The sequence below is a fragment of the Cornus florida genome, unplaced genomic scaffold, assembly GCF_030987335.1.
Source record: "Cornus florida cultivar Cherokee Brave unplaced genomic scaffold, ASM3098733v1 CherokeeBrave_3.0.0_Hap2_Chr06, whole genome shotgun sequence".
Lineage (NCBI taxonomy): Eukaryota > Viridiplantae > Streptophyta > Magnoliopsida > Cornales > Cornaceae > Cornus > Cornus florida.
The window spans coordinates 54,408,991-54,432,439 of NW_026775576.1; the positions used below are offsets into that span (position 1 = coordinate 54,408,991).

At 38.3% G+C, this 23,449-nt stretch overlaps 2 pseudogenes; one reads left to right on the forward strand and one right to left on the reverse strand.

Annotated features, from left to right (window-relative positions):
- Window positions 1–5,233: 5,233 nt before the first annotated feature.
- Window positions 5,234–5,332, forward strand: LOC132315325 (small nucleolar RNA R71; annotated as a pseudogene).
- Window positions 5,333–15,741: 10,409 nt separating this feature from the next.
- Window positions 15,742–15,839, reverse strand: LOC132315296 (small nucleolar RNA R71; annotated as a pseudogene).
- Window positions 15,840–23,449: the final 7,610 nt, after the last annotated feature.

A 23,449-nucleotide genomic window follows, 5' to 3' on the forward strand; every position in this document is an offset into this window, starting at 1 on the left:
GTTCGCTGCGAGATGTACTGCTGCTACCTTTGCCGGTGCTGGTGCCTCTGCCTGGGCTTGTGCCTATGCCTCCTCTAGCTCTAACTCTGCTGTAGCCAGTACCGCGTGGTCCTGCAGCCTGGTAATAATGGAGTGGTAGGTCTTGTTCCAGTCCTTCCTGAGGAAGTGATAGGAACCTGTGTCGGGGTGCTCTCGAGGATGGATGGGGTAGCGCTGATCGATGAGGATCTGGGTGATGAGGTGGCTGAAAGGAAGAGACTTAGCCCGTCCGGGCGTCTCCTTGCTGATGTACTCGTCATACAACTTCCACATCATGCTCTAGAAGGAGTAAAGGGCTGTCAGATAATCGCCCTCTTCTAAATCTTATGCCCCGCCATGTATATGTTCCGATAGAGAACGGAATCGATAAACCAAAGGTCGTCAGGAAGGAATGTCCAGGTGGCGAAGGTCTCGCCACTAGCATGGTGACCTGTGAGGAAAATTGTCATGTTGGCATATGAAGGCCTGAATAGCTTCGGATATGTGTCCTAAAGCTCTGGAGGACATTTGTGTGGACAACGACAAGAGCGGCCTAAAGTGTCCACTGTAATGGTGATCGGATGGCCATCGATAGAAGTGACCATCTCTACTGTGGTACGCGGCGATGGTCGGAGGTTCTGGTATAACAACCGAACCAGCCGTGGGTAAACCGACTCTGTGACGGGGGCAAGAATAGCGGCTAGGCCCCTCTGAATAATATCATGGTAAGCAGATTAGGTCAACACCGATCAAGAGAAGAAGGTCGTGTCGAACTCTGACTCATGATCGAGTGTCATACGCTCATATCGAGGCGTGGGCCTATCATGCTCCAGATGAGCTGGTTGAGCAAGTTGAGCTGGGATATGTGAATGCTCAGCTCCATGATGTGGTGGAGATGGTGATGGAGTGAAAGCAGGATGAGCCGCAGAAGTGGATGGTATGTGGTCACCTTCGGGCTCATGAGATGGTGATTGAAGTAGGGTAGCCTGTGCTGGCTCCAGCTATGCATAAGAGGGCTCTGCTGGCTCCTCTGTTAGTGGCCTAGTATGTTAGGTGGGCCCGTGTTGCCTGTTGGCAATGGTCTTCCTCTTTACCATGGCCTGCAAAAAGAAAAAGAAAAACTTGTAATGGGAGTTAGTGCCAGAATAAGAAATTTAAAAGCACGAAATAGAATCATGTATGTCAAATAAAATAGACAAAACAAATATGACATAAATCCATGCAAGTGGTAGAATATCAAACATGTTAAACAATGCAAGTATGAGATGCATCCAATGTGGAATATCACAGGCATTGGGCATAGATATGATAGCATGGACATAAGATATGATGAATGAAGTGTGTGTATGAGATCTGTGAAGTTCGATCGATCATAAAAAGAAGTGAGATCGATCACAAAAGTTGGATCGATCGAAAGTAAGTGAGATCGATCTCACTACTTCGATCGATCGGAGACATGAGTTCGATCGATCTTTCAAGATCGATCGGAGATACTAGTTCGATCGATCGAACTGTGCGACGTTAAAAACTCAAAGGTCACAGATCTGTGACTTTGGCAGTATGGGGCCCACACGAACGTGTTCGTGAGCCCAACAACACATCAAATCAACAAATATTCATCACAAATCGAGGCCCAAACTTCAACAAATCAAATCAAATCTCAAAATATCTACAAAACATATACACGTATATACACATATATATACAATGCTTCGAAGGCTCATCAATGGCGGATTCATTATAAAAATGGCTTGGATTCAACACATAGAGCATGTATGGATGAGATTGAAGCTTAAATGGATATGAGATGCTTGGGTCTTACCTCAACCGAAGGAGAGAAGTGGATGCGAAGAGGTAAAGATGGAATCCGAGATGAGAGAGAGATGCGAAGCTTGGAAACTCGCCGGAAAGCTTCGCCGGAGATGGTGAAGTGATTGGACAGTGACAGCGACGAAGAGGGGTTAAGGCTTGAGAATGAGGGTGAGTTAGATCGATCTTTATAATTAATCTTTCAAACCCTCGGTTCTATTTTAAAAACATTCCCGACAGAGTTCGATCGATCGAACTCAACTGTGATCGATCGAACTTTGATGAACTCTCTTCAAAGTATTTTTTGATTTTTGAATTTTTTTTTGAAAATTGCAAAATGAAAATTAAAAATTGGGATTAAAATTAAAAATTGGAAAATAAAATAAAATATTTTTCGTTTTTTTTTTTTTTTTTTTTTTTGAATAAATTTAATTGAATAAACATTAATAATTAAAAATTAATTAAAATAGAATATTTTTGAATTTTTGAAAACATTTTGAAAAATAAAATAAAAGAAAATGAAAATAAAATAAAATAAAAGTGAAAATATTTTTGGATTTTTGAAAATTTGAAAAGTCAAAACAAAGTCAAAATAATGGAATGAAGACTGAGATCGATCGAAACAAGAGTTCGATTGATCAGATAGAGAGCAAAAATATGTAGGTTTTTGGCTCAGAAAATTGTCTAAGTGTTGGAACATGAGATCGATCGAACTAGGAAGTTGGATCGATCGAAGAACTTTCTGATAGATCTTAGATTGTTTCGAACGATCAGACAGAGAGCTGAAATATGCAGGTTGATGCAGGCTCAAAATTTTTCTAAGTGTGGAGTCATGAGATCGATCGAACTTGGAAGTTGGATCGATCGAAGATCTTTTGATTGATCTAAGAGTTAGTTCGAACGATGAGACAGAGAGGTGATTTGGATGCAGGTTTCTGCAGGTCAAAATTTTTTCTAAGTGTTGGATGCTGAATGGAGTTCAATCGATTGAACTCAAGTTTGAGATCGATCGAACTGTGCAGAATGCTCAATAATGACATGAAAGCTTATATAATGCTCACCAAAGTTCCTTGAAATGCATATGAACCAAAAACAAGTATCTAGACTTCGCAAGAAATGAAATGAAAGATAGAAATGGGGGAGGAATAGGGTTTTGACACCCTACAAATGCTTTTGCTAGTCTTTAACGTCTCTTGCAAGACATTGGGCTCTTTTAGCCCGGATCAAAGATCTTATAATGCATCCCCTCCTTATTGGGGTGATAGATGCTTTGAGCTCCACCCAACAAATGGTTCTTTGAAGAACTTATTGGATTAAGCTCAAAAGAAATCTTTAGTCCCTTGTCTATGCAATTACAACCTTAGGCTTCCATACCTTTTCAAAGCAAGAATTTGAAACAAGATTTTTAGAATGCAAGGTTGAAGATGATCCTTTGGAAGTTTTGGTTTTACACAAAAGCTCATTTCCTTGACATTGAAGATCATGACATTCATCTACAACATTAACCTCTCCTTCATATTTATCAAATGAATTAGGTGTGGCATTAAAGATATTCAACTTCACCTTCATATGGCTAAATGAGATCTTCATTATCCCCGTCCTACAATTGATGTTGGCATTAGCGGTTGCCAAGAAAGGACTGCCAAGGATAACGGGAATTTGGCTCTTAGGATTGGGAACCGGTTCCGTGTCTATGACAACGAAATCAACCGGGAAGAAGAATTTATCAATCTTTATCAAAACATCTTCAATTATACCCCTAGGCTTCTTAATGGATCGGTCGGCAAGTTGCAAAACTACCGACGTCGGTTTCAATTCACCTAGGCCCAATTTGACATAAACCGAGTATGGAAGAAGGTTAACACTTGCTCCTAAGTCAAGAAGCGCCCGATTAATGATATGATCACCAATAATGCATGATGTGGTGGGTGAACCAGGGTCCTTAAACTTTGGAAGAGTGTTATGTTGCAAAATTGAGCTTACTTGCTCGGTCAAAACCACTTTTCTTGGTGCTTGGCTCTTGTTCTTCCGCTTTTGGGTACACAAGTCTTTCAAGAATTTGGCATAAGCCGGAATTTGCTTGATTGTATCCAATAGTGGAAGATTAACTTTCACTTGCCTAAACATTTCCATGATTTTATTGGTTTTTGCCTTTTGCTTGTCTTTTGAAATGGATCCTTTTAAGGCATTCGGAAATGGAACCTTTGGTTCAAACACTTTTTTAAAATTTTCTTTTGAACTTTCTTCAACACAAGAAGTTTTCAAATCATTTTTCAACAAAACCTTTTCTACATCATTTTTCAAAACTTCTTTTTCAAACACATCTTTCAAAACTTTCTCATTTACAAGGTCATGTATATGCAATGAAGGACGAATGGGATGTGAAATGGGATGGGTGACAACTTGAGGTTGCACCGGTTTACTCTCTTCATTGGACATTTCAACTTGATTGTCCATAATCCTACCACTCCGCAAGGTAGTCACCGCATTAACATGTTCAATGGTGTGACCTTCTGATAAGGAATGGGTTTCCACAACACATTGTTCCTTAGGTGGGGCATTTATAGGCATCTTTCCCTTCTCTCTCGCATTAAGAGTGCTTGCTATTTGTCCTACTTGGGAATCTAGTTTCGCAATAAATTGAGAGTGAGAATGAAGCAATTGAGTATTAGCCTCTAAAGTGCCTAAAGCATTCAAAACCTTTTCTTCAAAGGCGGGACTTCTAGTATTACCTTGGGAATAAGATTGGTTGGGAAAATGAGAATTAGCAAATTGATTCCCTTGTGATTGATAGGGTCTATAACCTTGGGATCCTTGGTTTTGAAGTGGAGGTGGAATGTACTTCCCTTGAAAACCGCCTTGAGAAGGGTTTGAGCCCTCTCCTTAGTTTTTCCAAGAGAAATTCGGATGATTCCTCCAACTTGGATTATAGTGAGTCCTATAAGGATTGTTCCCTTGGTTCACAAAAGTTGTATTGACTTGTTCATTAGGTTCACTTTGCACTTGTCTGTGAGAACAATGAGAAGTAGAATGAAGAACACTAGAACAAGTGATAAATGTTTCATTTGATGCACGATGAGAATGGTTAGGGAAGGAAGATACTTGGTTCGCCGAGTTTTGGTTAATCAAAAATTGATCAAACCTTTGAGATAAAGACTTCATTTCGGCGGCTATTTTATTTGAATGGTCGACTTGATGTAAGCCAATACGCTTCCTACCTTGTGAATTTCTACCATTCTTGGATAATAGTGTTCAATGCAAAAAATTATCACTCATGCTCTCATAGAGACGCCACACGTGATCCTCATGCCTATCAATGTATGAGCCACCCATGGAAGCATCAACCATACCCTTATAGTTGTCCGATAAGCTCTCAAAGAAGTATTGAACTAATTGCCATTTGGGCATGTCATGATGTGGACACTTCCTAAGCAATTCATTGAAGCATTCCCATGCCTCATGAAACGTTTCTCCATCCCCATGTGAAAATTCTCGAATTGAGGTTCTCATAGCATTGGTCTTAGAAACTGGATAGTACTTCTTCAAGAATTCTTGTTGCATTTCTGCCCAAGAAGTGATTGAAAAAGGCCTAAGATTGTTAAACCAATACTTTGCCTTGTCTTTTAAGGTGAATGGAAAAAGTTTGAGTCTTAAAACCTCTTCCGGCATGTCCGTATATTTTACGGTGGAACATACTTCAAGAAACTCATCCAAATGCTTGTAAGGTTCTTCACTTGGAAGTCCATGATAGTTAGGAAGCATTTGAATGGTTTGTAGCTTAATTTCATAATGATGTGCTCTTAATGGAGGCAATTGGATGCATGTAGGTGCATTATACTCATTAGGCACATAATGGTCTCTTAAAGCAAGAGGTGGATTAGCTACTTGAGGTGCAACATAAACACCTTGATTTTGAATTCCTTGATTGTTGATGGGAGGATGTGGAGCATACATTGGCCTTGGCATTCCATATGGAACTTGGCCTTGTTGTTGTGGTGGTTGGTGAATGAATGGCCTAGGCATGCCTAATGGTACTTGTATGTTCTCATTGTGCACATTGGGATGAAGGATACCTTGTTGGTCTATGTGACCAAGGTCCTCAACATGATTGTCATTATGGTCATCCATTGATAGATTGGCTCTATTTAAACTTCCTCTTCCCCAAGGATTTCTAACGATAGATTCAAGATGTAAATCAAGAGGGATAAAAGTTGGTCTCAATGAACGACGCCCATGCATGCACAATGCAAAACACAAAGAAACACAAAGAATGACAAACACTATGCCTTCACAACAATGCAATTAAAACTTCTTCCACAAACATTTAATTCATACTCCCATGAAGTGCTAAAGGACCTTTGTGTGCAGTGGAGCCATCACAATGAGGCCGAGTCCACTTGGGAACGGGAGGATGTCATTCGCTCGCAGTTTCCTGAAATATTGGAAGAAGGTAAGGGCGAATTCCGAGGACGGAATTCCTTTTGTTAGGGGGGAAGAATGTAATATCCCTAATTTTAAAAGGATAGTCTTGGCATTTATTTGTTATTTTTATTGTATTTTTGCATGATTATTTGGATTAATTATTTTTATTTATTGTTTTGATGTAATTGTTTACCTATGTGTCATGTGTTTTAAATTGAATTAAGTTATCTTTTATTCTTTAATTGGCATTTTATTGTTTAAGTGTTTTTAATTATTTAATTGGGTTATTTAATTGGAATTAATTAGTTAAGTGGATTTAATTATTTAATTATTATTATTTTTCATTTAATTCTGTTTTAAGTCACAGTTAAATTTAGGGTTGCAATTACATAGGTGGCCGACGTAGGTATTTATCTTAGGTCGGTTTATGGGCCGAGATGGGCTCTGGCTTTAAGGTTACATGGATTAGGGTTTAATCACTAAGCCTATAAGTATGTGTGTCATGGTGGTTTAGGGTTTGAGAATGATTAAACGTAATTTCTGTAAAAACAACAGAGACCGTGAGATACAGAGAGCAGTTATGGGAAAACAGAGTGAGGCTTAAGAGGATTTGTACAGAGAGGACCAAAGAGGTTGAGTAAGGATTAGAGACAGAGTTATAGGAAGCTTGGCGGCGTTCAGAATTGCAAGAAAACTTAGAGACGACACAGGGATTTCATAATTGAAATCACAGGCAAGTTCTTCTCTTTCTCCTTCCCTTTGGCTCGTGTTCTGTGCACCTAGATAGTCTCTAGGGATTAACTAATTAGTAAATGAAACTTATGTGTTCAATGTATGCTTGTTGATGATTTGTTTGCATTGAATCCAAATCTGTTTATAGTTCGTGTATTGTTGCTTCCTGTTCTGTTCATTAAAGCATATTAAAAATCTGTTGAGTTTTGGTTATGATTCTTGCCTCTATCTTCTGTAAAAAAACCCTAGGGACGTTAATGGGATGTTATAAGACTCCTAAGATCAGTTTGTGAAGAGAAACAGAGAGGTTGGAATAAAATTACAATTTCAGTTTTGTTCCTAACGCAGGTTAGTTCGGTAGCAAATTTAGTCTCTGTAATTGTTTTTAATTGTTGTTATCAAGCCATTGGGATGCTACTGGGTATTAATATGACACCTAAGTTTGGTTTTAAAAACTAACAGAGGGTTAGGAATAAGCCGGAGAAGGAGCACAAGAGCTGAAACGACGCACCGAGGACGAAGGCTCTCAAAGGAGGTGAGAGCCGGCTCCATAGAAGTGGGAGCCAGCTCCCACAACAAAGTGGAGCCGGCTCTAGGGAGTCCTAGAGCCGGCTCTAGGCTGGAAAAGAGCCTGCTCCAAATTCTGGAGCAGGCTCCCTTGTTATTTTTGATTTATTTTACGATTTTTTTTAATTTTCTACATACTATGTTCACTGTTGGAGCATGGAGACTGTTTGAATGAATTTGGAACTTTACAGAGGGATCAAGGAATGAATTTTGAGGGTTATTAAGACCCTAAATTGAGTAAAGTTTAATTCTAAGTTGTCGGGACAAACAGTGTAAAAATTAAGGCACTTAACAAATGGAAGTTGAATTAATTGTTGAATTAAAATTCAGCAATTTGATGGAATATAATGTGTTTATAAAACTTGTTTTAGAATGCATTCAAGTGCATGATAAGGTCATTTAATTATTAATTTTGATCTATGCATGCTTAGGAGGCTAGTTGCTGAATTATTAACTTGTTACTGCAACTATATGGTTAATGCTTGGATTTAAACTGCTAAAATATTTAAACAATCTTCTGAATTGTTTTAGCAATTTATTGGTTAATAATAGGATTATTTAACCTATTCACATGCATGATGGAGTCCCTGACATATTAAATTTGGTCTATGCATGCTCTGGATGTTAGTTGTTGATTTGTTAAATCGTCTCCTGCAACTATATGGTTAAATGCTTGGATTTAAATTGCTGAAGCTTTAAATATTTTTCTGCAATTGTTTGGATGGTAGTTTTTGGTCTGTAAATTATTGAACTGTTATATATGTTGTAATTTACATGGATATGGAGGATGGTATGTACCGGTATGGGACGGTGACATACTAGGGACGGTTTAGCTCAAAACGCATAAACCTAACGTAATGGATTAATGGAATGGATTGAAAGATATCGAATCCTAATTGTGACTAAGTCAGATCAGCTGTAAACAAGTTAGATGACTTCCTGGATTAACGGATGGTAGTTAAGTCATATCAACTGAATAAGTTGAATGACTAACTAGTTGGTTTATTGTATGACAGTTTAATAAATAGTTAAACTGCATACCCTGGATTTGGACGGACTTTATATATATGGTTATGGTACCACGAGTTGAGCTTGAGTCTCAGACTCGTTGGTTAGGGTGCGTATATGCAGTGGATGCGTAGCTGGTTATAATAGGTTGAGGTGTACCCTATTAGGTCTAGGTACTCATGCCCACCTTTGGGTACGTATTCGCATGTTGCCGTCTATTCAGGTTGAGACCCCTATTATAGACTAGTGAATGTCCCTTAGTGTGGATATATTTATACGTATGGACTAGATAGATACTGTGAGGTGTCTACGGTGTATTTGCGTATCGGGTCACTGTATGGATTGCAGTTAGATTAGAACTTGCTCGTGGGTCTGACCCACTCCTTTATTATTCTTTTCAGGTACAGGACGGTTCCAGCCTTAGAGCTTGATCGTGCTTGTCGAGGACGGTCTCACCTTCATCTGATTACGTAGGACTTCTCTCGATATTTCTAGCATTATCTATTTTTAGTTTTCAGTTTCAGTTGAACTTTTGGTTAGGGGTCCATCAGTGGATTCCCAAGTTGTAACCTTGAAGTTTTGGAGGATTGGATTTTCAATTTTCAGTTATACATGGAGGATTTTATAATTAATGTTACTTTCAGTTTTATTCCATCACTTTTGTTTCATTTTGTCATCTGTGTTCGCTTTAAAACACTTTAATTGTTTGATATTCCCTCGGGTTTGGGCCTGGGCCTGATCAACCCGTGTCTCGGATCCGAGGGGTATCACAGTATGGTGAAGGAAAGTTTGGTTATCGACTCTGGGATAATCAGAATAAGAAAATCATCAGAAGTAGAGTTGTGATTTTCAACAAGAAAGTGATGTACAAGGATAAAGATGCAGCATAGTTAACTAGTCATGTACAGAGTAAGCCTAAGTTTGTTGAGTTGGATGATGATCCAGAGAGTATTGACGTAGAACAGACAGATGAGGGTTCTTGGCCGGAACTCATATAGCATAGTTCACCACGGATTCCAACTCTTAAGCCAGCACCCAAAAGGTCTACGTGACCTCATGTACCGAATCGAAAATATTTAGATTATATGTTGCTCACAGATGATGGTGAGCTGGAATGTTATGATAAAACATGTTAAGTTGAAGATGCTAGCAAGTGGGAGCTTGCAATGGAAGATGAGATGAAGTCCCTTAGCTCCAACAAAACATGGGAAATAACCAAGTTGCCGATGCGGAAGAAAGCTCTTCACAACAAATAGGTGTATAGGGTGAAAGAAGAACATGATGGTTCCAAGAGATACAAGGCGAGAATGGTGGTCAAAGGCTTTCAGTAAAAGTAAGGCATTGAATACACACACATTTTTTCCTTAGTTGTGAAACTGAGTACCATTCGCTCAGTTCTTAGCATAGTTGCAGCAGAGGGGTTGCACTTTGAGTAGTTAGATGTCAAAACTGCTTTCCTCCATGATGACCTAGAGGAGGAGATTTATATACAACAACTGGAAGGTTTCTCAGTCAAAGGGAAAGAGAACCTATTGTGCAAGTTGAACAAAGCTTGTATGGTTTGAAGCAAGCCTCGAGACAGTGGTATAAAAAGTTTGATGGTTTTATGAAGCGACATGGCTACAACAAGTGCAACACTAACCATTGTTGCTACTTCAAGAGGTTTAAGTCAAGTTTCATTATCCTTCTACTTTATGTTAATAACATGTTAGTGGCAGGTTCTGATTTTGAAGAAATCAGCAAATTAAAGAAGCTGTTGTCTAGTGAATTCAAGATGAAGGATTTTGGTGCAGCGAAGCAGATTCTTGGGATAAAGATTAACAGAGACAAACAAAAAGGTACTTTGTAATTGTCTCAAGCTGAGTACGTTGAACGGGTTCTAAAAAGGTTTAATATGAATAATGCTAAGGCGATAAGTACTCCCTTAGCTAATCACTTCCGATTATTTCAAGATCAGTGTCCGAAAACAGATGATGAGAAAAACTTCATGGCTAAAATTCCATATGCCTCAGCCATTGGAAGTTTGATGTATGCCATGGAGTGCACAAAACCTGACATTGCATGTGCAGTAGGAGCAGTAAGCCGGTTCATAAAGTAATGAAATGGATCTTGAGATATCTACGGGGTACCACAGACAGATGCCTATGTTTCAGAAGGGGTGAGGTAAAGCTACATGGTTATGTAGATTCAGACTTTGTTGGTAAGGTGGACCATAGAAGAAGTACTACCAGGTATGTGTTCATAATGGGTACAATTGCTATTAGTTGGGTTTCACAATTATAGAGGATTGTAGTGTTATCTACTATAGAGGCTAAGTATGTGGCAATGACAGAGGCCAGCAAGGAGATGATTTGGTTACAAAGTTTATTGACAGAGTTAGGATTCGAACAGGTGAAGAATGTTTTGCACAGTGATAGTCAGAGTGTGATGCATCTGGCAAAGAATTTAGTATTTCATTCAAGGACCAAACATATAGGATGTAACGAACCACTCCACCACATGGTATGATATTGTTCGCTTTGGGACAATTTTGCTCTTGGGCCTTACCCCAAAAGGCCTCATACCAATTGGAGATGACACACTTACATATAAGCACTTCACCTTTCCTCTACCCAGGCGATGTGGGACTTATGCACCTGTAGCTCGCCATTGTGGTAGCCTGACAATGTCTCTCACACCAGCCTATGACACACCCACCCACGGGGTTATCACAATCCACCCCCCTTAGAGGCCCGACGTCCCCATCAGTACACTTCCGGTCGGGTCAGACTCTGATACCATTTGTACAACCCACTCCACCATATGGTATGATATTGTCCGCTCTGGGCCTGAGCCCGCACGGTTTTGCTCTTGGGCTTTACCCCAAAAGGCCTCATACCAATTAGAGATGACATACTTACATATAAGCACTTCACCTTTCCCTCTCCCAGGCGATGTGGTACTTGTGCACCCGTAGATCGCCAGTGTGGTAGCCTGTCAGTGTCTCTCGCACCCGCCCACTGCACACCCGCCCACAGGGTCATCACAATTCACCCCCCTTGGAGGTGCGACGTCTCCGTCAACACACTTCCGACTAGGTCAGGCTTTGATACCATTTGTAACGACCTATTCCATCACATGGTATGATATTGTCCACTTTGGGCCTGAGCCCGCACAGTTTTACTCTTGGGCTTTACCCCAAAAGGCCTCATACCAATTGGAGATGACACACTTACATATAAGCACTTCACCTTTCCTCTACCCAAGCGATGTGGGACTTGTGCACCCGTAGCTCGCCAGTATGGTAGCCTGACAATGTCTCTCGCACCCGCCCACGACACACCCGCCCACAGGGTTATCACAATCCACTCCCCTTGGAGGCCCGACGTTCCCGTCGGCACACTTCCGGCTGGGTCAGGCTCTAATTCCATTTGTAACGACTCACTCCACCACATGGTATGATATTATCTGCTTTGCTCCTAAGCCCACATTGTTTTGCTCTTGGACTTTACCCCAAAAGGCCTCATACCAATTGGAGATGACACACTTATATATAAACACTTCACCTTTCCCTCTCCCAGGTGATGTGGGACTTGTGCACCCGTAGCTTGCCAGTGTGGTAGCCTGTCAGTGTCTCTCGCACCTGCCCACGGCACACCCGCCCACAGGGTCATCACATAGGACTTCGATATCACTTTATCAGATCTTTATTAGAAGATGGGGTGTTGACACTTGAGAAAATACTTGGCACCAAGAATCTAGCTGACATGTTGACCATGACAGTGACCATGGAGAAACTGAAGTTGTGCGCCACTTCAGTCAGTCTTTTAGTTTGAAGACAGAGAAAAGCGCACCGACTTGCATAGGACAAGCATGAGAAAAAGATGGAATGTGTTTACAAGTGATCCAGCCGCCAAGTGGGGGATTGTTGTGTTTTTTGGTGGAGTCTGATCATGTGTTGATAACGTGAAGTTTTTTGGAAAACTAATGATTTTAATATTTTGGCTATTGTAACATTTGAACCGGTTCAAGATTTTTACAACTAGTTCTACGGAGTGATAACCAAATCAAGGAAACGTTGAGATCAGCCACTGTCCAGTGGGAACCAGTAGCTAATTCTTTGTACAAGTTCAAGAGTGGCAGAACGTTGCAGAAGTTTTGGGGCAACAAGTTGAATCAGTTTCAAAAAGGTTGAACTGGTTCAACACTTCTAGGAATACATGATTTACTTTTCTTATTGGAATTGCACTCTACAAAAGTCAATTCTTATGGGACAAGTTGGGTTCCATTGTATGGGGCTATAAATAACAACCCTAATCAGTTTTTTAGGGTGTAAATAAATGGTGAAAATCATACGTGTTGTATAATTAATTTGTGCCAACACAAGATAGAGCAATTGAGAGAGATTGAGAGAAAATTCTTCTTGTAATTCTTCATCTTTTTCATAGTGAATTTGTTAAGTGTGCTCCATGGATGTAGCCCTAAGATTTGGCTAATCCATGTATATCTTGTGTTTTTGTGTGTGATTTTTATTTGTGATTTTTTCTTCATGATTGCTTATTTATTCTTTGAATAGCGTTGTTATTTGCGTTTCTGCCACAACAACTAGTATCAAATCCATTTGATTATGCAGAGCAACTCCAACACCTAGCTCATTGTAGTCCAAGCCATTTTTCTTTGTAACTTCAAGTCTTTGTCTCATTTGTTTTCCATAAATGTGATCTTGAGTAATGGAATACTTAGAGTGATCTTTAGTGCTTCATTGAGGTCATTCTTTGAATATGAATAATCTATATAACACTCAACATAAATATTAGTCCTTAAACACCATTAGTGGTTTGTTATCATCAAAACACATAAATTGTCCTTGGATGGAATCCGTAAGGTCAACAATCTCCCCCCTTTTTAATGATGAAGAAACATTGATGTGTTCATAAGTAAGTGGAGAAGCATTTGAAAAATGCTCCCCCTATCAAAGTGTATATAATGAACATAATGTTATAAAACAACATGCTTGATATATCATAAATAATCTTATACATAAACATGTATTTAAGATCATTTTACACATACACATCACATATCTTTCCCACTTTGGCATCTCAAAAAGTTGGGAGGCTTAGACAACTTCATTAAGCATTTATCATTTAACATAGTGAAGTAATTCCAATCAAAATTTGGCAATATACTAGTAATGACTATAATGTTTGATGAGCGCTGAAAAGTGCGCATCTAAACCCTTTAAGCTTTGGCATTCTAGGACCTTTATCTATCTTATTTTTTCGTCTTAGACTAATTTCATGTTATTGCCCTTTTCAGGTGCTTATCCCAAAAATAAGTTAATTCAGCTAAATAAGAGCTTAAAAGAAGCAATCTCAAGCTGAATGGAAGAAAAGAGCAAAGTGGAAGCAAAGTGTAGAAAATCAGCAAGTTCAATCGATCTCAACATTCCTTCGATCGATCAGAGTAACATCGATCTGGACATTTCAAGATGGATCCAAGCCTTTGTCCTTATTCAAAAGATTCCACCATGTTCGATCGATCCAACTAATCTTCGATCGATCGAAAATATTCGATCTTATCCACACATACCACCCCACCTACCACTCTTGTCTTTTTTTCCAAAATATCCCAAAATATCTCAGAGATTTGTCTTTATTCAAAAAGGCACCGCCAAGGATGATCGATCTCTGCAGTATTCGATGGATCTCACCTCAATTCGATTGATCTCAACATAGTTCGATCGATTGAACCTCCTCAAGTCCAAAATAAAATAAATTCCAGCTTATTAAAAGTTGGCTCATGGTGCAATCATTGCAAGGACCCTAGTGCACAAATCCAGACCATGGGGTATGACACTTGAGCCTCCTATATAAGGATTTTGAGCCATTCATATCAAAGGATTGAATATATCTTCATTACACATATCTTAGTGCATCTTTAAACGTTGGTGCCCGCGATAACCACCAAGTTTTTGGAGCCATTGTCGGGGATTGAATTGGTAACGCCATATTTCTTTGGAAACAAATAGAAATTAGTACTCTTTTGATCGTGTCTTTTCTTTATTTTTATTTTTGTTACTTATTGTGTTTGTTCTTGATTGGCTAGGTGCATTGAGCTAAGAGAGTTAAGCAAAGAGCAAAAGAAGCAAGGAAGCCAAATGAAGCTAAACAAAAGCAAAAAGGAGCTAAAATCTAAAAATTTACAAAGGATAGCAAGGCTTGAAACTTGAAAGTTAAATTGAAGTTGTTTAAAGACCCTTTGTGAGATCTTTCTAACTCAATCTCTAGTTAAATCGTCGGCCCGCGTGGTGGCAAGTTTTTCATTTCATAGATAAATCGTGAGCCCACGTGGAGGCAATTTATTTTTCTTTGCATATTGTTCAAACATGGGAGTATGAGACCAATGTATGTGGAGAATGTTTGTTGATTGATTTTTTGTGGGGGCGAAGTGATTGTTAATTGCTTATTATTGTTTTGCTAGTGTATGCATAGTCATAAGTTGTTGAATCCTACTCTTGTCCCTCCTAATTTGTATCTTGAATCAGTTGATCGTAATCCTAGGGGAAGAGGTAGTTCTCATCACTCCATTTCACCAATGGAGGAATTGAATGACAACCATGTGGAGGACCTTGGTCACATAGACCAACAAGGCATCCTCCACCCAAACATGCATCATGAAAATATTCAAGTACCATTAGGCATGCCAAGACCATTCATCCCACCACAACAACAAGGCCAAATTCCATTGGGAATGCCTCGGCCAATTTTTGCTCCATAACCTCCAATTATGCAAGGCAACCAAGGTGTTCGAGTGGCACCGCCGGTTGTGAATCCTTCCATTACTTTAAGAGACCATTATGTGCCTAATGAATACAATGCACCCACTTGCATTCAATTAGCCCCATTTAGAGCACATCACTATGAGATTAAACCACAAACCATTCAAATGCTTCCCAACTATCATGGACTTCCAAGTGAAGAACCTTATAAGTATTTGGATGAGTTTCTTGAAGTGTGTACCACTGTGAAATACACGGACATACCAGAAGAAGTGTTAAGACTCAAACTTTTTCCTTTTATCCTTTAGGATAAGGCAAAATATTGGTTCAACAATCTTAAGCCTTTTTCGATAACTTCTTGGGCAGAAATGCAACAAGAGTTCTTGAAGAAGTACTACCCGATTTCGAAGAGCAATGCCATGAGAACTTCCATTCGTGAATTTTCTCAAGAGGATGGGGAAATGTTTCATGAGGCATGGGAAAGGTTTAATGACTTGCTTAGGGAGTGCCCACATCATGACATACCTAAGTGGCAACTAGTTCAATATTTCTTTGAAAGTTTACCAGATAATCACAAGGGTATGGTTGATGTATTTATGGGTGGTTCTTATCTTGACAAATATAAAAATGATGTGTGGCAATTGTATGAAAGTATGAGTGAGAATTCAATGCATATATCTTTATCCTCTAAAAATGGTAGAAATCTAGGTGGAAGGAAGAACGTCGGCTTATATCAAGTTGACAATTCCAACGATATAGCCGCCGAGATGAAATCCTTATCTCAAAGGTTTGATCAATTTTTGATTAACCAAACTTCGGCGAATCAAATGCCTTCCTCCCCTAACCATTCTCATCATGCATTTAATGAATCTTGCATGACTTATTCAAGTGATTTACATTCTATTTCCAATTGTTCCCATGGACATTTGTCAAGTGAAAACTATGAGCAAGTTAATGCTACAATTGTCAACCAAGGGAATAATCCCTATGGCACTCATTACAATTTAAGTTGGAGGAACCATCCAAACTTCTCTTAGAAAAGCCAAGGGGAAGGCTCAAACCCTCCCTAAGGTGGTTTTCAAAACAAATATGTTCTACCACCGATGCAAAGCCAAGGTTCCCAAGGTTATAGATCTTCTTTTCAATCATCACATGGAAATCAATTCTTTAATTCTCATTTCCCTAACCAATCATCGTATTCCCAAGGAAATTCTAGGAGTACCGCTTTTGAGGAGAAAGTGTTGACCGATCTAGGCACTCTAAAGGCGAACACTCAATTGCTTCATTTCCATTCCTAATCCATTACTAAGCTAGAAACCCAAGTCGGGCAAGTAGCTAGTACTTTGAATGCTAGAGAGAAGGGGAAAATGCCTTTGAATGCCCCACCAAAGCAATAATGTGTTGTGGAGACTCATTCTACATCGAAAGGTCACATAATCGAACATGTCAATGCGGTGACAACCTTGAGAAGTGGGAGAATTGTTGATAACCAAGTGAGTATGTCCAATGAAGAGAGTGAACCAGTGCAACCAAAAGTTGACATCCGTCCTGTTTCACATCCTATTCCTCCTTCATTGTATGTGCATAACCCCTTTGTTGAAAAAGTAATGGAAAATGATTTGAACAAAGTTTTGAAAGATGATTTGAAAAATTCTTGTGATAGTTTGAAAAATTCTTGTGTTGAAGATTCTTCAAAGAAAGATTTAAAAAAATCTTTTGAGCCTAAAGCTCCATTTTCGGATGCCTTGAAAGGATCCATTTCTCTTGACAAACAAAAGACCAAGACTAATGAAATCATTGATGTGTTTAGGCAAGTGAAAATTAATCTTCCACTTTTAGATGCAATCAAACAAATTCTGGCTTATGCCAAATTCTTGAAAGATCTTTGCACCAAAAAGAGGAAGAACAAAAGCCAAGCACCAAGGAAAATGGTCTTGACCGAGCAAGTGAGCTCTATTTTGCAACATAACACTCTTCCAAAGTTTAAGGACTCCGGTTCACCTACTACTTCTTGCATCATTCAGAACATCCGAACAAGCCGCGGGTAAATAGGATAAGCTGCGGACTACTATTAATGGCCACCCTAGCATCATCACAGTCGAAACTTTGGCCACTTCTTCTCAGTGCCCCCATATCTGCCCTCCTGATCTTCACTATCCCATTCTGAAAAGGCCTTCTGATGTAGACATGGCCGTTGCTTTGACTGGCCATTACGCAGATGGCGAGACTTTCACCTCCTGGACTTATCTGCCTGATGACCTATGGTTTTTCGATTCGGTCGTATACCAAAATGTGTTTATGGCGGGGCATAAGATCCAGAGGCATTCTGATTTTTTGGCAGCCCTTTATGCTTTCTACACTGGGCATTGGTTCTCTATTCTTGCACTCTACTGGAGTGTTGTGATGAAGTTGTACATAGATTATATCAGCAAGGCCAACCTCAAGTGGGCTAAGTGTCTCCCCTTCGCTCATCTTATTACTCAGATCCTCCAAGACCAGCGCTACCCTTTCCATCCACAAGAGCGTTCTGAGTCAAGGGCTTGCCACTACAACAAGAAGGACTGAAACAAGAGCTACAATGCTCTTATCAAGAGCTTGGAGAAGGATGCTATTTTAGCAGCAGAGGAGGCTGTAGAGGCTGAGGAGGTGGAGATGGCAGTAGCAGCAGCAGCAGTGGATGATCTAGTAGACGCACCATCGGCTGCAGTACATATAGATATAGACCTGGAGCAGTAGCCTCCAGAGGAGTTACAGCATCACTCTCTAGTTAGGTCGCCAATTCATTCCTAAGAATAGGGTCAGGATGTACCACAGTTTCATGAGCTAGCCATACCTGACGCTCCAGTTCTGACACCTGGCCTAGGAGAGCGTGTCTAGGCATTGGAGGATGCAGTAGTCTCCCTTAGAGAGCAGATATTTCGACTCTTCGTACAGATGTTTTAGCTGCGCTGCGTGACATGTCCAGAGATATCCGGGGATCATGCCCTGCTCGCCCTACCTCCTCTGCCTGATTTCTCTATCTCTTTGCTCTCCTCATTTGATATATCTGTGATACATTACTATTACATTGCTACTGATATAATATTTTTACAGCCAGTCTGTTGGCCCTAATACTGTGATGTGCTGTACATTATTTCTCTTTTTCTATGCATGATATTTTTAGATGTCTGGATTTTATATTGATACATTTATCTGTGATTGGCTCATTTATCAGGTACTTCCCAGTGACTTCAGTGAGAGAGAATGCTGCCCAAATTTTTTTCAGGACCATCCATTTTCCTCTCTCCTTAGTTCATTTCTTATTCTATTTACACTTGCATGTCCACTGTGCACTGTTATTATCCCTTTGTTATTTGATGAGTTTTATCCAAGTGCCATCTTTTCAGGACCGCAGTCAATTCCAAGTTTAGGGGAGTTTATACCACTCACTTTGGATATTTGCGTCCCAGCCATTCTTTGCCTTAGTTGCACTGGTATACTCTTTCCTTTTGTTCTCTTTACACATTGAGGACACTGTGCCATTTAAGTTTGGTGGTAATGGGTGTTAATTGCAGTGTTTGCTTTCAATTCAAAATTTTAAGCATGACTTGTGTATTTGAGGGATTTTTTTATGATTGATCCATGTTAGCTATGACTTTGATCTTTTGAGGACTATATTGCTTAAAATTTAAAAATTGTTTGACTTGAGAGTCCAATACTCCTTGTATGCCTTGTGAATGCCATTTAGGAGTAAATTTTTAGAAAGATTGATACCTTGCTTGCACTTGTGGTCCACATCATCTTGATTTTGTGATTATTTTGAGATTCACTCTAGGATTTTACATTAGCACCGACGCACACTAGCATTCATTTGTAAGGTACATGCTTTGTTGATTATTTAATTGGTTATATCCCAATTGAGCTAGTAGTGCATAGAAAGCTTTCATTTTGATAAAGGTGGATAACAAACCCTTTTCATTGAGTAGCTGGGATTCTAGCCTCATCAAGCACTGAATTTTTCGCACCGAAAGGTGGAAGCCCAAACTCTAGGTTAATAATAATTGAACTTGAAAAAAAAAAAAAAAAGTTGCAAAAGCAAATAAAAAAAGTGAGAACTTCTCCCAAAAGGTGAGAAGTGGGAAATAATTAAATGGAGGTTGTTTTGATCTATAGCCTAGTTGATTTGAGCTTGTAAGTCCTTAGGGGTGTTTTAACACCTAATGCCTTTAAGCAGTCTGGTTTTGGAGTCATTGACCTAACGCTCGACCTCATGGATCGCTAGAAAGCTTAATAGATCAATACATTGCACTATGCTTCCATCTTTGATCCTTAGGTTAGTAAAAATAAAAAATAAAAAATAAAATAAAATAAGCGCACCTAGAATAATAAAGCTTTAATAAAAGGTCCACTCTTTATTTTGATGATCGAGACTAGATTTGTGTGCTAGTTTGAGGGTAAGGATGTGATCATTTTTTTAGTTGGCTTAAATAACAACATATTTGATGCCGGTCCATTCAAAAAGGATTCTAGAGTTGTTTTGATTTGCATGATCATTTTCTTAATGTGTAGAGGACCATACTTGCTTGCTTGATGTTGAAATTTTAGGAGATTGCTTGGAAATGGTTGAAAAATTGCATACTTGAGGTAGTTTACTCCCAATGCTTGTTTGCAATATTGGTGCCTTTTTTGTGATAATGAGCCTAATGTTTGTGCGTATCATTTCTGGAAACCCTCACGAGACTTTACTCGTCCACTAGGGTAACCTAGGGGTTTAAAAGGCTTTTTACATATGCTAAATTCAATCATGTTCCCTACGAAAGTGGCGTTATCCATTTATTGCTTTCTAGTTCATAGTTGTATAGTCGTTCATTTCATTCCTTTACTTTATAGTTCATTGCTAGGGACTAGCAATATTTAAGTTGGGGGGTGTGATGAGCGTTGAAAAGTGCACATTTAAACCACTTAAGCTTATGTATTCTAGGACTTTTATCTATCTTATTTTTTCGTCTTAGATTAATTTCATGTTATTGCCCTTTTCAGGTGCTTATCCCAAAACTAAATAAGAGCTTAAAAGAAGCAATCTCAAGCTGAATGGAAGAAAAGAGCAAAGTGGAAGCAAAGTGTGAAAAATCAGTAAGTTCTATCGATCTCAACATTCCTTAAATCGATCAAAGCAACATCGATCTGGACACTTCAAGATGATTTCAAGCTTTTGTCCTTATCCAAAAGATTCCACCATGTTCGATCGATCCAACTTATCTTCGATTGATCGAAAATATTCAATCTTATCCACACCTACCACCCCACCTATTAATCTTGTCTCTTTCCCAAAATATCTCAGAGATTTATCTTTATTCAAAAAGGCACCACCAAGGATGATCGATCTCTACAGTATTTGATAGATCTTACCTCAATTTGATCGATCTCAACATAGTTCAATCGATCAAACCTCCTCAAGTCCAAAATAAGATAAATTCCAGCTTATTAAAAGTTGGCTCATGGTACAATCATTGTAAGGACCCTAGTGCACAAATCCAGACCATGGGGTGTGACACTTGAGCCTCCTATATAAGGATTTTGAGCTATTCATATCAAAGGATTGAACATATCTTCATTACACATATCATATCTCATATCTTGGAGAGGAGGCTAGAGACTAGAGAGCTCTTACACATCTTTGAGAGTTCTTCCATTCTTTTAGGGTTTCTATCAAGAATGAAGTCATTCCTACCATGGAGATAGCCCTTGAGGGTTGGATGACTACTTCAATGAGTTGCTAGACATCTACTTGGGGCTACTCTAGCCCCTAAGTTTGCTTCCTAGACCTAGTGTTTTGTATATTCTTGGGGATTTATTTGTAATAAATGTTTTGATCTTGGATTTATATACATATCTTATGGTTTTTACTTGATGTGTATGGATTAATGCTTTCAATTGATTATCTACTTCTAACCATATGTCTATGTATGCTAGAATGGATGATTCATGTGCTTTTCTCTAGATTTAGTGGAGTTTATGCATGTCTATGTGTATGGATGAAGTTAATCTAGAGATAGTTAAAACATAGTGCTTAATTAAACACTCTTGTAATTTATTTGATGGTTCACACTTGTTTCTTGATGGATGGTGCCACACCTTTAGCTTACTTAGTTTAATTTTCATATCTTTAGTGTAGATGTAGTGTAATTGCTTTAGATTATTAGATAGGTGGACAATCTATTCTTATTCCTTGGTGTTCCATACTTATGAATGCAAATAGTGTATGCTTCTAGATAGTTGTGTGTGCATAAATTGTTGTTTCATTGAATTGATTTTGGTCTCATTTGATAGGTTGTGCTTTCCATTTGAATTGGCTAGACAATTTATACTTATTTGCCATCCATGCCTAGTTTCATTTAATGTCACACACAAACACAAGCTACAATTCAATTTCCCCCATTGATATACAATTGCTAGTGTGTAGTGAAGTCAAGCTTAGTGGTGAGCTCTATTACCCCAAGTCATCTCCTTTATATCTTTTTCCCTACATTCTAAATTGTTACCTTTTACTTGCTTTAATTTCAATTGAATTGTAGTTTAATCAACCAAACAAACCATCTTTTGATCATTTGACCTACTAACCCTATACATTGTTTCTATTACAAGCATGCCCACAATCCCTTGGGACAATCCATACTCACCCTAGCTATATTTTTAGTTAGAGGTAGTTGTGGCTTTTATAAATTTAAAACTTAGCCACATTGCACACTCACACTCTTAGTGCATCTTTAAACGTTGGTGCCTGCGATAACCACCATTGTTCTTTGGAATGAAATATGTAAGCAATTATATCATTAGAAGCCAATATCATTGATATCATGAGTTCAATGCATCATTAATGTTCATGGCATATACAAAAGTATACAAAAAGTATAAACGAAAGATGAAATATATACTTAATTAAGCAAAAGTATACAAAAGTATACATAATAAAACACAAACAAATGAAGCTTTGACTAGAATAAGCCAAAAAGCAAACAATTTTTGTAGAGGCAAATCCAGTGTGCTTCAATCCAAATATAAATTTTCCTATTTAATATTATCAAGAAGGAGGGAAAAAAAAATTATCAAAGTCATGAAAACTTATGAGTATGAATATAATGACTAACATGTCATTTTGTAGCATGCTTGTCAATTTCAAGATAAGTCAATGAAGCTTAGCAAAACATATAATAATCCTTCATAAGAGATTACTAATAATCTCCTCCCTATCAATATGCTTACATTTACATCATATATCATTCAATAATTATACAACTAATGGAACAATGAAGTAATGATAGGTAAAGTATTTTTAAGATATATCATGAAACAAGTTATACTTAAAAACCCTTAATTCATTAATAAAAATAATAAGATGTATCATTTAAAGTTTATGGGTTTCCCAAAGGTATATAAGCAAATAACAAGATGTAGCAATTTATGAAAAGAAATGTGAGATGTTACAACCAAGATTTGCAAATGCAGGTATGTGCGTAATATATCTCATGATACTAACACATCTCATTTTTCTCATAAATCATTTAATACGCTCAAGGAGTAATCGACTTAAATTTATGCTATTTAAGTTTAGAGATGATTAAATAGGGATTGGACCATGAGAAATTTGAGAGCGTGAGATGAAATTATAACACATAGGAGCAAGTATGGCCAAGATAATTAAAAAATAAGGCATTTATACCAAAATATATTTTTTCATTGAAGAATATAAATTGTTATCTGATTTTAATGACCAAAACATTTCTAAAATCATATAAGATATGAGAGATATAAAACATACGTAACTAGTATCACTACCTAGTCATATGCAATGAAGGCCTATTTTCTTGGATATATATGAGTAGAGATAATTGGCTACATGATTTTCTACGTGGATAAGCTCAATATTTCTCTTATACATATTTCTCAAGAAGTCACATCAAAGCATCTTATAAAATCTTAAGTGCTAAGAATGATATATTGATATATATATAATAAGATCTTGATGCAAAATATATTCTTTAAGAGATGTGATGAGAGATAAGCTACGTGATTTTCCATATGGATGAGCTTGATATCTTTTTTATACACATTTTTTAAGAAGTGATATATAAACATCACATGAAATTTTAAAGT